Source organism: Acomys russatus, chromosome 25 (assembly GCF_903995435.1).
Source record: "Acomys russatus chromosome 25, mAcoRus1.1, whole genome shotgun sequence".
Lineage (NCBI taxonomy): Eukaryota > Metazoa > Chordata > Mammalia > Rodentia > Muridae > Acomys > Acomys russatus.
Genome location: NC_067161.1, coordinates 37425511 through 37439087, shown reverse-complemented (window position 1 = coordinate 37439087; position 13577 = coordinate 37425511).

Sequence of the window (13577 nt, the reverse complement as noted above, 5' to 3'; positions counted from 1 at the left end):
CCGGGCTGTATTACTTGCTGTCTGGTGCCTTTGCATGGAAACAATGAACGGCCAAGGCCCAAGAGTTCTCTGGGTGGCGTTTTGCAGAAGGACTAGGTATGATTTGGAAAGAAGGGGCTTTGTGAGCATAAAGCACTCTCTCTCTCTCTCTCTCTCTCTCTCTCTCTCTCTCTCTCTCTCTCTCTCTCTCTCTCTCTCTTGGTTTTTCAAGACAGAGTCTTTCTGTGTATCTTTGGCTGTCCTGGACTCACTTTGTAGACCAGGCTGGCCTCGAACTCACAGTGATCTGCCTGCCTCTGCCTCCCTGAGTACTAGGATTAAAAGCATGTGCCACCACCACCCAGCAAGCACACAACACTCTACAAGAAAAGTATCTGACACTTAGGCTGTTTTCATGTTCTGGCGATTATAAATAAGGCTGCTATGAACATGGTTGAGCATATGTCCCTGTTGTGTGATGGAGCATTTTCTGGGTATATTCCAAGAAGTGGAATAGCTGGGTCTTGAGGAAGCTGTATTCTCATTTTTCTGAGAAAGCACCAGCGTCCCTCAGTAGAAGAATGGATAAAGAAATTGTGGTACATTTACACTATGGAATATTACTCAGCTATTAAAAACAAGGAATTCCCAAAATCTGTGGACAAATGGATTGAACTAGAAATGATCATAATGAGTGAGTTCACCCAGAAGCAGAAAGAATCAAATGGTATATACTCACTTATATCTGGACACTAGCCAAGGGGCATATCCCATGAAAGTTTTCACTTACCAGGAAAGTGGGTCAGAGGGGAGGACATCCTTTTGGGACTTTAGGTGAGAGAAGCATAGGAGAATGGGGAAATAGAAGGATCCAGAGGGTCCTAGAAACCTACAAGAAGAACATTATGATGGGTGGATCTGGGCCTAGGGTCCTGCTCAAACTATAGCACCAGCCAAGGACAATATGTGCAGTAAACTTTGAAACCCAACCCAGATCTAGCCAATGGACAGGACATTCTCCACAGCTGAGTGGAGAGTGGGCACTGACTTTCACACGAACTCTGTTGCCCCATATTTAACCCCATCCCCTTGATGGGGAGGCATGGTAGCAGTCAGAGGAAGGATAGCAAGCTACCAAGAAGAGACTTGATACGCTATGAGCATATACAGGGAGAGGAGGGCCCCCTCAGTTACAGTCATAGGGGAGCGGAGTAGGGGGAAAGTGGGAGGGAGGACGAATGGGAGGATACAAGGGATGGGATAACAATTGAGATGTAATATGAATAAATTAATAAAATAAAATAAGAAAATAAAAGGTATCCAAAGTTCCGAAACTCGGCAGAAACCTTTTCTGGCAGATGCCTTCATGTACTATATTGAGTTCCAGCAAATGTGACCAGGACAAGTGTTGCCTCTTTCCCTGATCTGTTGTGGGTTAGGAGTTGGCAAATTGTAGCCCAGGAGTCAAAACTGGCTCATTTCCTGTCTTTGTCAATAAAATTTTAATGACACACATGTTCTTCACTTTTACATTGTTTATGGTTGCTATTATGATAGCCAAGCAATGTTGAACAATTGAAACCAAGAGATTGCAGGGCAAATCTTAAAACTGTGTACTCCCTAGAGGGAAAGTCACCATGGATGGCTCTGAAATCAGATCATTGTTTCAAGGATGAATTTTAGGGCTTCCCTTAGGTCCAAGTGGAGGCATGGTGATTATGACTCTAAGGGGCTCCTTGGCCTCATACGTTTGACTTAACATAAGATGTCTAAAAGGGCTGCTTCCTAATCTGTCCAGCTCCAACAGTCTCTCACCTAAGAGCACCAAACCCATGCTCTGGGTGATGCAAGAACACTCCTCTATCAGGAGACTGGTAAGGTTCTACTGTGCCATTTGCTTTGTGGCATCTTACTTCCAGCTGTGAGGCATCTGACTGGATCCTTTCTTCTCCTTTTAGGTGAAGCATTCTCAATGCCCCAGCTGTGTGTTCTGAACTGGATTGGCACCTGTTTACCTCTATAGCACCCATGCTGCTGTCCTTTCAAAGTCTCCATCAGGCTAATCCATCATCCCAGCTACTCAGTAGAGCAGCCCACAAGGAACCAACCTTCCTGCCCTTGGGAAAGTCAGACTCTGGGTTCCACTGAGGAGACTCACAAATTTTGCACTGGTTAGACTTTGTTATTTCATGTCCTAACTTGATCACAGCATCAAGGTCAAGGTGCTGAAGGTCCATGATCCTACACAGTTGTCAGCTATGTGGCTTGGATTGCCCCATTTTATTGGAAACAAAAAACACAAAACTTGGGGCTGTGGAGATGGTACAGTTGGAAAGAGTGCTGCTCTGCAAGTGTAAGGGGGATAAGTTCAAATCCTCAGAACCCACATAAAAGGTTCTGAGCTGCTAGGCATGGCTTCATGAGTTGGAACTACAGTAATAGGGACAGAGATAGGAAGATCCTGGAAGCTCACTGGCCAGTTACCCCACCTTGAGCAATGAGCTTCAGTTCAGTGAGAAATGTTATTCCCATGCCCAGCTTCTTGCTCTGGCCTCTGCCACTCACACACATGAACGTACCTGCGTACTCATATGCACCTGCGTGACTGTGTAGTGAACATACCTACATTCCTTATGCATACAGGGAGTGTTATATCTATAGGGTAGTTTTGATGTGTGTGTGCATGTGTATGTGTATGTAAGAGAATGAGAGGTGCGTGCACATATACCATACGTCCCTTTGCCACACATACCATATAAAAACACACCAAATATACACAAAGACATACATAGACCTACTACATTGTACACATGTACACACATATTCACATATCAAAACACACCACACACATCATCATCATCATCACCACCAGCAGCACCAGCACCATCGTACCACACAAAGAAATCATAAACCTTTGGCTGAAATTATCATGCTTCCCTTACAGAATACATCTCTACCTCCAGCCACCGAGTGCCATTGAGGTGAAGTGTGGTTGAGTTCACTGGAGTGACTGTAGATATCATGCTTTTCCAAATTAATGGGCCAATCAGTTCTGACAGATGAGTGAGCTTGGGAAACCCTGAAAGCAGACCATCCGATCATTACATTCAGAAGAAGGTGTCTCATTTACTGGGTAACTTGTGGAGGCCATGAAGGGTCTTCAAGTGCCGGAATGGGGCCTATTAGAGTTGGAATGAGCCCTTGAGAGAGCAGAGCACCAGGGAAGGGAGCGGAGCTGGATGCCCTGAGCACCAGGGAAGAGAGCGGAGCCAAGGATGCCCTATGCACCAGGGAGGAGAGTAGAGCCATGGATTCCTTGAGCACCGGGGAAAGTAGCAACAAAGCATGGACTGAAATTTAGGCTGTGTAATCCTGAGACCTACATCCTTTGCACTTGACTCTTTCCTGAAGTGTGCTCTTGAAAGAGGATTCTGCAGACATGGCCTGAGTGTTAGGAGAGAAAAAGGAGGGTGGTGGTGGTGTGATACCTAGTAATTTAAGGAAACAGTTAAGAAGAGGTAAAGCAGGGAGAAGGACAAATCTTGATATCTTGGGATAGGAGCTCTTAACCTCGAACCAGTGAAAATCTGCTGAGAAAACAAATGCTGGGCTGGAGAAATGGTTCAGCAATCAGAGCATTGGCTGGCTGCTTTTGCTGGGGACCTGAGTTCAATTTCCAGCATTCACATTGGGCAGCTCACAATCACCTGTATTGGGGCAATGAAGGCAGGGGAGGGGGATAGATTGCATGCACCCTGCTGGCCAATACAGGAACTGCACTCCTGTGAACACAAACAGGAATGGAAAACCCTATTTTATTATTATTTTATTTATTTATTTATTCACCTTACATCCCCCCAGTCATAGCCCCTTCCTTCATCTCCTCCCAGTCCCACCATTCCTCTTCCTTATCTCTCCCCTATTCCTCAGAAAAGGTGAGCCCTCTTACCCACCCACCCCAGCTCATCCAGTCTCATCAGTACTGAGAGCATCCTCTTCCCCTGTAGCCTGGCAACACAGCCCCACCAGGGGGAAGTGATCAAAAAGCAGGCAACAGAGTCCATGTCAGAGATGGCACCCACTTCTATTAGTAGAAGACCCACATGAAGCCCAAGCTACCCATAAGCTACATCTTTGTAGAAGACCTAGGTCCAAATCATGTATGCTCCTTGGTGGGTGCTACAGACTCCACAAGTCCCTCTGGGCCCTGGTTAGTTGACTCTGTTGGTCTTTATAATTTTTTTTAAATAAATGAATCTTTTGAGTCTGGGGCTACAGTATTTTCTGGTGGCTTGGGGAAATCGTGAACAAATGAATCTCAATGTTTGTGCCCAAGCGACAGCCTCTCCCTTCCTTGGAGGGTAGAAGTGATCATACATTCACAGAAATGTGCATGTGTTTTCAAAAAGATCACTGGGCTTCCTAGGAGCACACACCAGAGGAGCCTGGGGGTGAAGCATCTGAGGGATGACCTTGGGGGAATTCACCTGCTAGTTAAAGCTGATGAAGGAAGATGCTGCTATCTCTTGGTTCTTGGCTTATTGAAGGGAAGAACTCAGCCAGATGGAATGAGCAGGTTAAGTAGAGGTTTATATAGCAAAGCAAGAGATTGGAGTGAGCTGCACCAAAGGGCTAGATAGTAGAGGGAGTCCTGTGTTACAGGTTTTATCTTATTTTGCCTTCTTTTAAATTTATTTATTTATTGTTTATTTGTGCACATGTGTGTGTATAGCTATGTGTGTGTGCGTATACATGTGTGTGTGTGTGTGTGTGAAGGCTCATATATGTTCAACAGTACATGTGTGGAGGTCAGAGGGCAGCTTGTCAAAGTCAGTTCTCTTCTTCTATCATGTGCGCTTCAGGATTTGAACTCATGTCCTCAGCCTTGGCAGCAGCTCCCTTAACCACGGAACCATCTCCCTAGTGCTGTGTTATGTATTTAAAAGGTCACATGAACATTTATGAAGCAGGCTATATTTGTGAAATAAGGTGAGATGACTCTTGTCCCTCCCGTGCTGGATCTGGATCTCTCTGAATGTCTTCCCATAATCCTGTACAAAGCATACCAAGTGCAGGGAGGGGAGTTGTGTGCTTCAAAACCACAACGTAAGTGATATCACAGTGGACCAGGTGTTCTGAGGATGAAGACCCCTCCTTACCTTATGTATGGAAAAGAGACTTGGTGTTTTAATTCCAGACCTAGCAAGAGCCTAACCGCAACTAACTCCAATAATATTAAACTACAGGGGGACTTGCTGACAGCGGAAGACATAGCCACCACAAGTCAGCTATTGTTTCCTTGGTGACCTCATACCTGACTCCTTTTTGAGACTACTCAATGTCTGTAAATTTATTATGACTTTCTTTGAGTTAAGAATTTTGTTGCCCCAGCGTCAGGACACTATGTAACCTTCAAATTGAGCCTTTATCCTAAAAGCTGGGGTCAATGTTGAACAACAGCTTTTCAACTCTACAGACAGTAGCTCTGCTACTCATGTCTTTCTGTCTCTTTTCTACCTAACAGCACAAGCTAAACAGGTGGAGGGCATTCCAGGCATAGTGACCAGCCTGTGCTGATGAACACACTGTATACTCGATTAGAATGTTCTGGCGCCAGAATCCATACAGGCATTACGTCTGGGCGCAACAGTGGCTTATAAATACCATCAATTATTATTTAATTGTAGTGTGTGTGCGCGCGCACGCGTGCATGTGTACCTGTGCATGTGGTTGCAGCTCAGAGGACAGCTTATAGAAATCAGTTCTTTCCATGCATTGTATTGCTCCCAGGAGCTGACAACCCTGGCAGAGCATCTATAGACACTGAGCCAGTTGGGTGCAACAGCATTCTTTACATCGTGGGGTTTGTTGAGAAGTATCTCATCGTGGAAGCTAACATGTGATATTCTGTGAACTGACACTGTGGTTGAGAAAAGAAGCTAAACAATTAAGCCTGAAGATTCGGACATTGATTCTGAACGCAGTTGTTAGGCCACTGATTTCCTCTGTGTGGACTTTAATTTCTGTCTGAGGCATGGCTCTTGATAGTCTTTTTCCCTGCTCTAATCAGCTCGGATTTCATAGCCCAGTGATTGTTTTCTCTTACTATTTTAAAACTCTGGGTATTTGGTTCTGAAGCAGCTGCTGGCTGGCAGGGGTGGATGAGGTGCATGCTGCCCCAGTCAAGGTAATTAATTCACTATCAGCATGAGGGATAAGCAATGCTGCCTCCCATGGTGGCCTCTTCTTCTACAGGACCAGTCTTGGAGCATGCTGGCTTGAAGGAGGATGTCTCCTATTAGGCTCATGCATTTGAATGCTTGGTCCCCAGTTGGTAAAACTGGAAAGGACTAGGAGGTGTGGCCTTGTTGGAGGAGGTACTGCCACTGGGCAGTGGGCCTTGAAGTTTCAAAATCCCATACCATTCTCATTTAGTCCCCCCTCTCCTCTCCCTCTCTCCAACTTGAGGTCCAGGATTTAACCTCTTACCTACTGCCCCAGCAGCACACCTGTCTGGGCACACCTGTCTGCCTGGTGCCATGTTCCCTGCCATGATGGTCATGGACTCTAGCCTTCTGGAACCCTGAGCCCCCCAAAATTAGGTGTTTTATTCTATAAGTTGGCTCTTAAATGTCAATAGCTCCTTGGTTAAGGGTGAGATTTGGTAACCATATTTTCATTTTTTCTCGCTTGAGTTTTCCTAGGCCTAGTGCATCCTGTCACGGTCCCTGTAAGTTCTTAGCCTGTCTCTGGAAAGCACTGTTTCTTTGCAGTCATCCACAGCCTCTGACATGCTTTCTTTCCACCCCCTCTTCCGCAATGTGTAAGAGGTAGGGATGGAGAGGAAGAGGTGCTCTCCTTCTCTTCATTTTACAACCCATCTTGACGAGACTCATTCTTGTCAAGATTCCAGTTCTGCAATTCCAAGGGAGTTGCTTAAACTCTGTTGGCACCAGCTTTTCCTCTCCCAATGCAAACTTTAATAAGGTCACAATACAAATTAAACGAGGCAGTGCATGGAAATATTTATTAGTGTTCAGAATTAATCATGACTGGGCTGGCTACTGAAAATGCAGATCTTAAGGTTATTAGACAGTCGATATTTCAAAGTCACTGGCCAGCGTTCTGCTCATTTTGTTGTTGTCATTTGAAAGGCCACCTTTTTCCTGGTGGTTCTGTAGATGTTCCCTTTGTCTTCATGGGTAAAGAGACAGCTCATTTCTCAGTGGCAGGCCTTGTGTTTTGGGTAGAGATGATGACAAATTCAAGTCACAGCCAGCTTTATCTTGGATGACTAGTCCAGGGCAAGTGTTTGTGCCAAGGATGTGAAAGCCAAATAACTAGAAGTTTTGAACTTCTATATTTAAACACTTTGATGCTGACAGCATGGATTTTCACTTGTTCTCAAAAGGAAAGAAATGATTGCAAGTTGTTTTCTGACCTCCACGTGTGCATCTTGCCCCCAACACCTAACACACAACTTTCCCTTTTCTATTAAGGAGATTATAATGTTGTGTGACAGAAAAATTAACCAATAGCTGTAATACAGCAGAAGAGTTCTGGCAGATAAGAGAGTGACAATACTGTAATGGCATTTACTTATTCATCTATCCACCCGTTTCACAGATATTTGAGTGTCTGTTATATACAACTAGTTTGTCTATATCTATTAAAATTAAGTTTAAGCCTTAGCAGAGATTACCCCAAATAGGCGAGAGATTAATAACAAAGATATACACAGAAAGTAACCAGGATTTCCTGCAGTGATATGAGGAGGTGAACAGAGAATCATGACAAGGACTTATTTTGTAAAATGCATGGTCAGAAAAAAATTATTTAAGGACATGAATAATTATGAGGAAGAAGTGAACTATAGTCCAGGTCTATGGAATGATAGATTCAAGAGAAGAGTTGGATTGGCTTGCTTTGGGATTGGTAGAAGGATTTGTCTGGGTAGTCTCCAATCTAAACCACGTGAGGAGTGATGCTCCCATTTTATGATGTGGGACAGACTGTAGGAAGAGCAGCTAATCAAAGAAGATTGATTTCAGAGCCTTGAAATGTAAGATTCACCTTAAACATCTGAGGCATGACCACGGGCAGTCAGAGTTTGATTTTGGAGTGTGGGCAATAGGTCCAGATAAACAGTTACTGGCAGACATCATCCTGTAGATATCTAGATGTGAACGAACCAGGTAAGGACAACCGTGAAAACCCATGAGCAAGAGGCTCAGAAGCTCAGAGAAGGAAAAAGCAAGGTTTCAGGAACAAAGCTGAGACGCTCTTCAAAAAGCTCATAGAACATCACACTGAGACTGGGAGGAAAGGTCAGAGAGTGTTTGAGGCCAGACTCACTCTGCTCAAGGCTTGGAATGCATCCTGGGAAATGGAGAGTGTTTGGAGGTGTTCCACCTTGACGGTATTGCAGCCTCTGTGCCGCGCCACGGCAGCCGCCCACTGCTGTTCTTCCTTGGCCATTGATTTCTTTTCCAGTAGTACAGCTCTAGTGCTCATCGGAAATGAGAGCAGCCGCATCTTCTAAGACTATTTGTACAAGGTACCCCTTTCACTTCTTGCTAAGATGTACCCACTCCCTTCCCCTCTTGTCATTCATTCTCTCATTTAAATTTGGGAGAGATCGACTATAATTTCAGAGCATCCACAGGAGACAATAACAAGTTCATGCTTATTACACAATCGTACCAGATTCTTGTTGAGAAAAGAGACAGTTTTTAAGATTGTCTTAATAGGCGCCTACCAGTGCCGTTCCTTGCTATCTTTAGCATTTTCAGTGCTCCTTCCCTCCCCCCAACAATCCTGGGTCATTGTTTCCTTAGCTTGCCTCAAAGCTTTGCCTCCTGGCTGTGCCATGTGCCTTTAGCCAGAAGAGCAGAGACCACTGGGATGCTGTGCTGACCTTGCTTCATGCCTGATTTAACTTGGCACCTCTCACCATAGCTGATCATGGAAGGGACATCTGGAACAACCAAGGCATGGTTGGTCCTTCTAGCGGCCTACTGGCTGTCCCAATCACTCTTTCAATGGCCAATGCAACCGAGTACGTAAAGTGTTGAAAGGGCGGTAGTGATCACTAGTGTTTAGAACTTGCATCAAGTGTTGTATAAGTACTTTCAATGCAATTTGTCAATTTAATCTCCCATGAATAATACATAGTTAGAGCCAGGATTGCAACTGTCCTCTGATAAGAGAGAGAGAGAGAACTGAGAAAAACAGACAATTATCTCCAATCCTGGTAGCTGCACTGCATCTTGCTGTCTATCTGCTTGCTTTGCTGCCTTTTTTCATTTGTGTGTTCATTTTTATTTTCTGAAAATGTGAATACTAGAAGGTACATAGCTAAGAAAATATAAAAAAGCCCATGTAAGGAACATTCACACACACACACACACACACACACACACACACACACACACACACGTGTGCGATTATGTGCCAGTTATGTGATGTGGGCATGGATGGCAAATTCTCTGCCTCACAGCTTTGGTTCTAGACACCCTCCAGAGACATGAATATAGGTCTTTTGGAATCTTCCCTTTCCAGGAAATTGTTGGGCACTTCCCCCTTCGTCTCTTGCCATGGATCAATATCATCACAGACCCCCGCAGACTGCTGCTGGCTTACTGGGTCTGAATTGGCACCAAACTGAGCCAGTGTCTGAATATAGCTGAGAATTCAAAGCATCTTCAGTTTTCCCATTTGCCCCTTGTTACACGAGTAGGCGACTCCATAGAACAAGCACCAGCTCATGATTGAAAAGTGTGAAATTAATTTAATCCACATGCAAACACTTGTGAAGTGTTCATTAAACCAAAGTTGTTTTTACCCAATGTTTTAAACACTGCTCATGAATATATTCATCTTTCTATTTGTTCATACACATTCATTTATTGAATCAACTGGGGGATTATTTTCTGATGCATGTAATGCAATATCAAACTTTGGATCTGTATTGAAATTATTTTTTTTTAACATAACTGGATACATAAGATGCATGAGCAATGAGATATTAATGAGAAATCCACATTTTAAACATATTACAGGAGAGACAATTTAGGGACTGTCACGAGACACCTTGCAGTTATAAGAGCAAAACGCAAAAAGGTCAGCATGACATATGAACTACCGAAGCATGTGCCTCAGGAAGATGACTACTCTTGGTGTGTATTCATGGTGTGGTAGAGGGCATGTGATACCAAGATGTCATAGACACACATAAGCCCTGCAACTTTAGGAAGTCATGGAGACATTTTGCTATCACTTTTCTTTCCTCCACCCATTTTTTTTTAGCATAGCTTATCTTTCTCTTTCATTGGGAGGGATATATGTTTAAAAGCTAATTCTTATCATCTCAAGCGATGGAAATTGTTTGGTGTAAAATTGTTGATTAAACATATCAAAACAAGCAGGAGAAGGTCATGAACTGCCACTGAGCTGTGTAGTGTGAATTTTCAGGTGATGAAAATGTAGCCTCTAAATGCACAACGTAAAAAAAAAAAGAAACAAAAAAGACATTGCCCATTGATCAGAGACTGTTCTCATTGCAGTGACAAAGCACCTGACAAAGGCAGCTCGGGGAAGGGCTTATTTGGCTCAGGCTGGTTAAGGAAACACACTTGCAGAAGACTGGAGTTTAGATCCCAGGATGGATGTTGCATGGCTTCCAGTGCCCTGTAACTCCAGCTCCAGGCGATCCCATGGCCTGTTCCGGTTTTCTCAGACATCTGCACTTGCATGAACCAACCCCCACACAGGCACACATGTGTGTGCATGATTAAACTGAAACGATTTTGTATTTTGGGCTCACAGTTTGAGAGTGCTGTCTTCACTGTGGGGAAGGGAAATCAGGGCAGTAGGAGCAAGTGGCAGCTGGTCACACAGTCAGAAAGCAAAGAGTCATGGACGCTGGTGTTCAAATAGATTTCTCTTTTTTACTCAGTCTGAGACCTCAGGTCCTGGGGTCATGCTGTCATATTTAGATGTTATCCTCACTTCAGTTAACTTAATCTAGAGACTCAGTCACAGACATGCACAGAGGTTTATCCCCTAGGTGAGCCTAGATCCTTCCACACTGATAGTCAACATAAGCTATCGTACCCATTTCGTTCGGACAACAGAGACACTGCAAACAGTTATAGGGGATCTGCTGCAACATTTGAGGATCTCCCTTAGACCCAGGTCATCATGGAAAATCTTGTGTTGTTGCTTTGTGCAGGGGAGTCATTTGGTTTGCCTTCATCTCACTGTCCCCACTGGCATCACACATCAGTTTTCCTCCTTTCTAGTTCCCGCGTCTCTCCTGGTTGTCTCTAATCCTGAAATCCCACATATAAGCCTCTAGTGTTAGCCACCTACTTGCTCCTTGACCTGTTACTTCTAAGTTGTTGTTTTTTAAAGCACACAGACAAAGGCTTTGGTAGCCTTGTAGTATAGGGACTGGACTAGGAGTTGTGGGAACTGGGTTTTATGAATGACTTAAAGCAGTCGGAGTGTTTTATGAAGGACAATGAATTAGCTATTTGAGCTGGAGGAATGCTGCCTCTTTCTCATTCCTGAGGTTGGAAAGGAGAGAAGATGGGTTGTGTGCGTGGTGGGGGAGAAGGTTCAAAGCTGTCAGTGGCCACTGTGCCTGGGAACCACTGGGCTTCATGTCAGGCTCTGTGCTATGACTGTGCTTTCCTACTGCATTTTAACCTGTCTTCACCATCTTACCATTTGTATCTACAATGCTTTCAAAGAAAGAATATCCAGGTTTTGTTTTAAAATTGAATCTTAAAAAAAAGAAAAAAAAAGATAATGTTTGTGATTTAATGTGTATCCACTATTTCCATGACCTTGGAGTGACTCCAGGCTTATTTTTCCTCCCAATTTAAAAACTATTTTTAAGATACAGTGAATAATAATTATAATAATAATTATTATTATTATTATTATTATTATTATTATTATTATTATTATCACTTTACATTTGAGCAAAATGGGTTTTATAAACTGTCCTACAATTATTCAGCTGGCTCCAATCTACCTTACAGTTAGGAATGCCTATTAACTGTTCATGTTAACGTTCCATTGTTCCATTTCTATACATGCATATGTCTTTCTTTGATTATATCCACCCATCTAGAATCATGTGCAAGAGCTGACAACCCCACACTCTGTGCTCTGATGCCCTTTCTGTCACCTTCCAATCAGTATCAAGTGCACAGATCTGTGATGACCGTGCCTAAGATCACTGTCACTGACAGCCTCAGCAAACACTCACTGTGAGAAATGTGTGCGTTCTTTCAGTCTATGTTTTTCCTGGGAACACTTTTCCCTTTTTCTCAATTGTCCATGGCCAACTCTTAGTCTTGGTTCTACCCACTGAACATCCAAAACTTGTTTCATGTGCCCATTAAATATTTTTAAAGGTATCAGTGATGACATGGGCATATAACTCAGAGGGTAACATGGGCTTGAGGAAAGAAAAGTAAAATATATACCCCAGTTCTTGTTTTCTTTGTTGCTATGACGACACTCTCTGATCCAAAGTAATGTAGGGAATGAAAGTTAAAGGGAAGTTTGCTTGCCATTCCACACAACACTATCTCCAACAAGGACAGTCACTTTATAGCCAATAACTACAGCAAGAACCTCAGGGGATGCTGTTTGCTCTCTCGCTCACAACCTGACTTATATTCAGTTGGCATGTTTATATAGCCAAGGGAATGGTACCACCCACAGTAGGCTGGGCCCTCCTGCTTCAGTGAATAAATCAGGACAACTCCCCATAGGCCTATCTGATCTGGGCAATTTCTCTGCTGATGCTCTCCTCTGGAATGACTCTAGGCTGTGTTAAATGGACCACTAAAGCCAACCAAGATGATTTCTAAAATACAAATTACCTATTACTTTTGGAAGGAGTAAGTCATCTTTTACCTTGCAAACTACACCTGTGCAGTTGGTAAATTTCTACCCTACAGTGAAGTGCGATGTCTTTTCTGTTTTGCAACCTTCCTTTGCCAATATCACAGGAAAAAGCTGCCTCCTTTGACAGGAAGAAAGGAATTAAATTATGAGCAGAAACAGTGGGAATGGTGAACAGGAAAGTGTGTGCACCTCACTCGAATGCCTTTGTCTCGGGATGGCGGTAATTACTAGTTCCTGCCCCACTTATTCTTTCTACCCTGGGCTGCCAAAGTTCTCACCTGCCTTTAAAAAGATGAACAATAGCTAATGTTCTTGCTTTTAAAAATGAAAATCCTCCAATTTAAGAGAACAACCCAAAACCAGTCAGACCTGGCTTCCAGCCTGCTGCTCAGCTTTTGTCCTGTCTCCTGGGTTCTGCATGCATGCAGGAATTGACCTTCGGGGTCCTGCTGAGGACATCTTAGCATTCTGCAATGGCTTGACACATTCTCCTTCCTGCAACCAAGGTTGCACAGTTTCCTCACCCTTCAGGGAAGTATGCATTCCAGCAGACCCTTTCCCCTCTGCCTCCCAGGCAGGGTCTTGGCTTGAGGAATGTCTTCTATCATCTCTAAGGCTCATGTCTTCCACTGAGCACCATTGTTGTCAGAAACACACAGTGACCAAAAGCA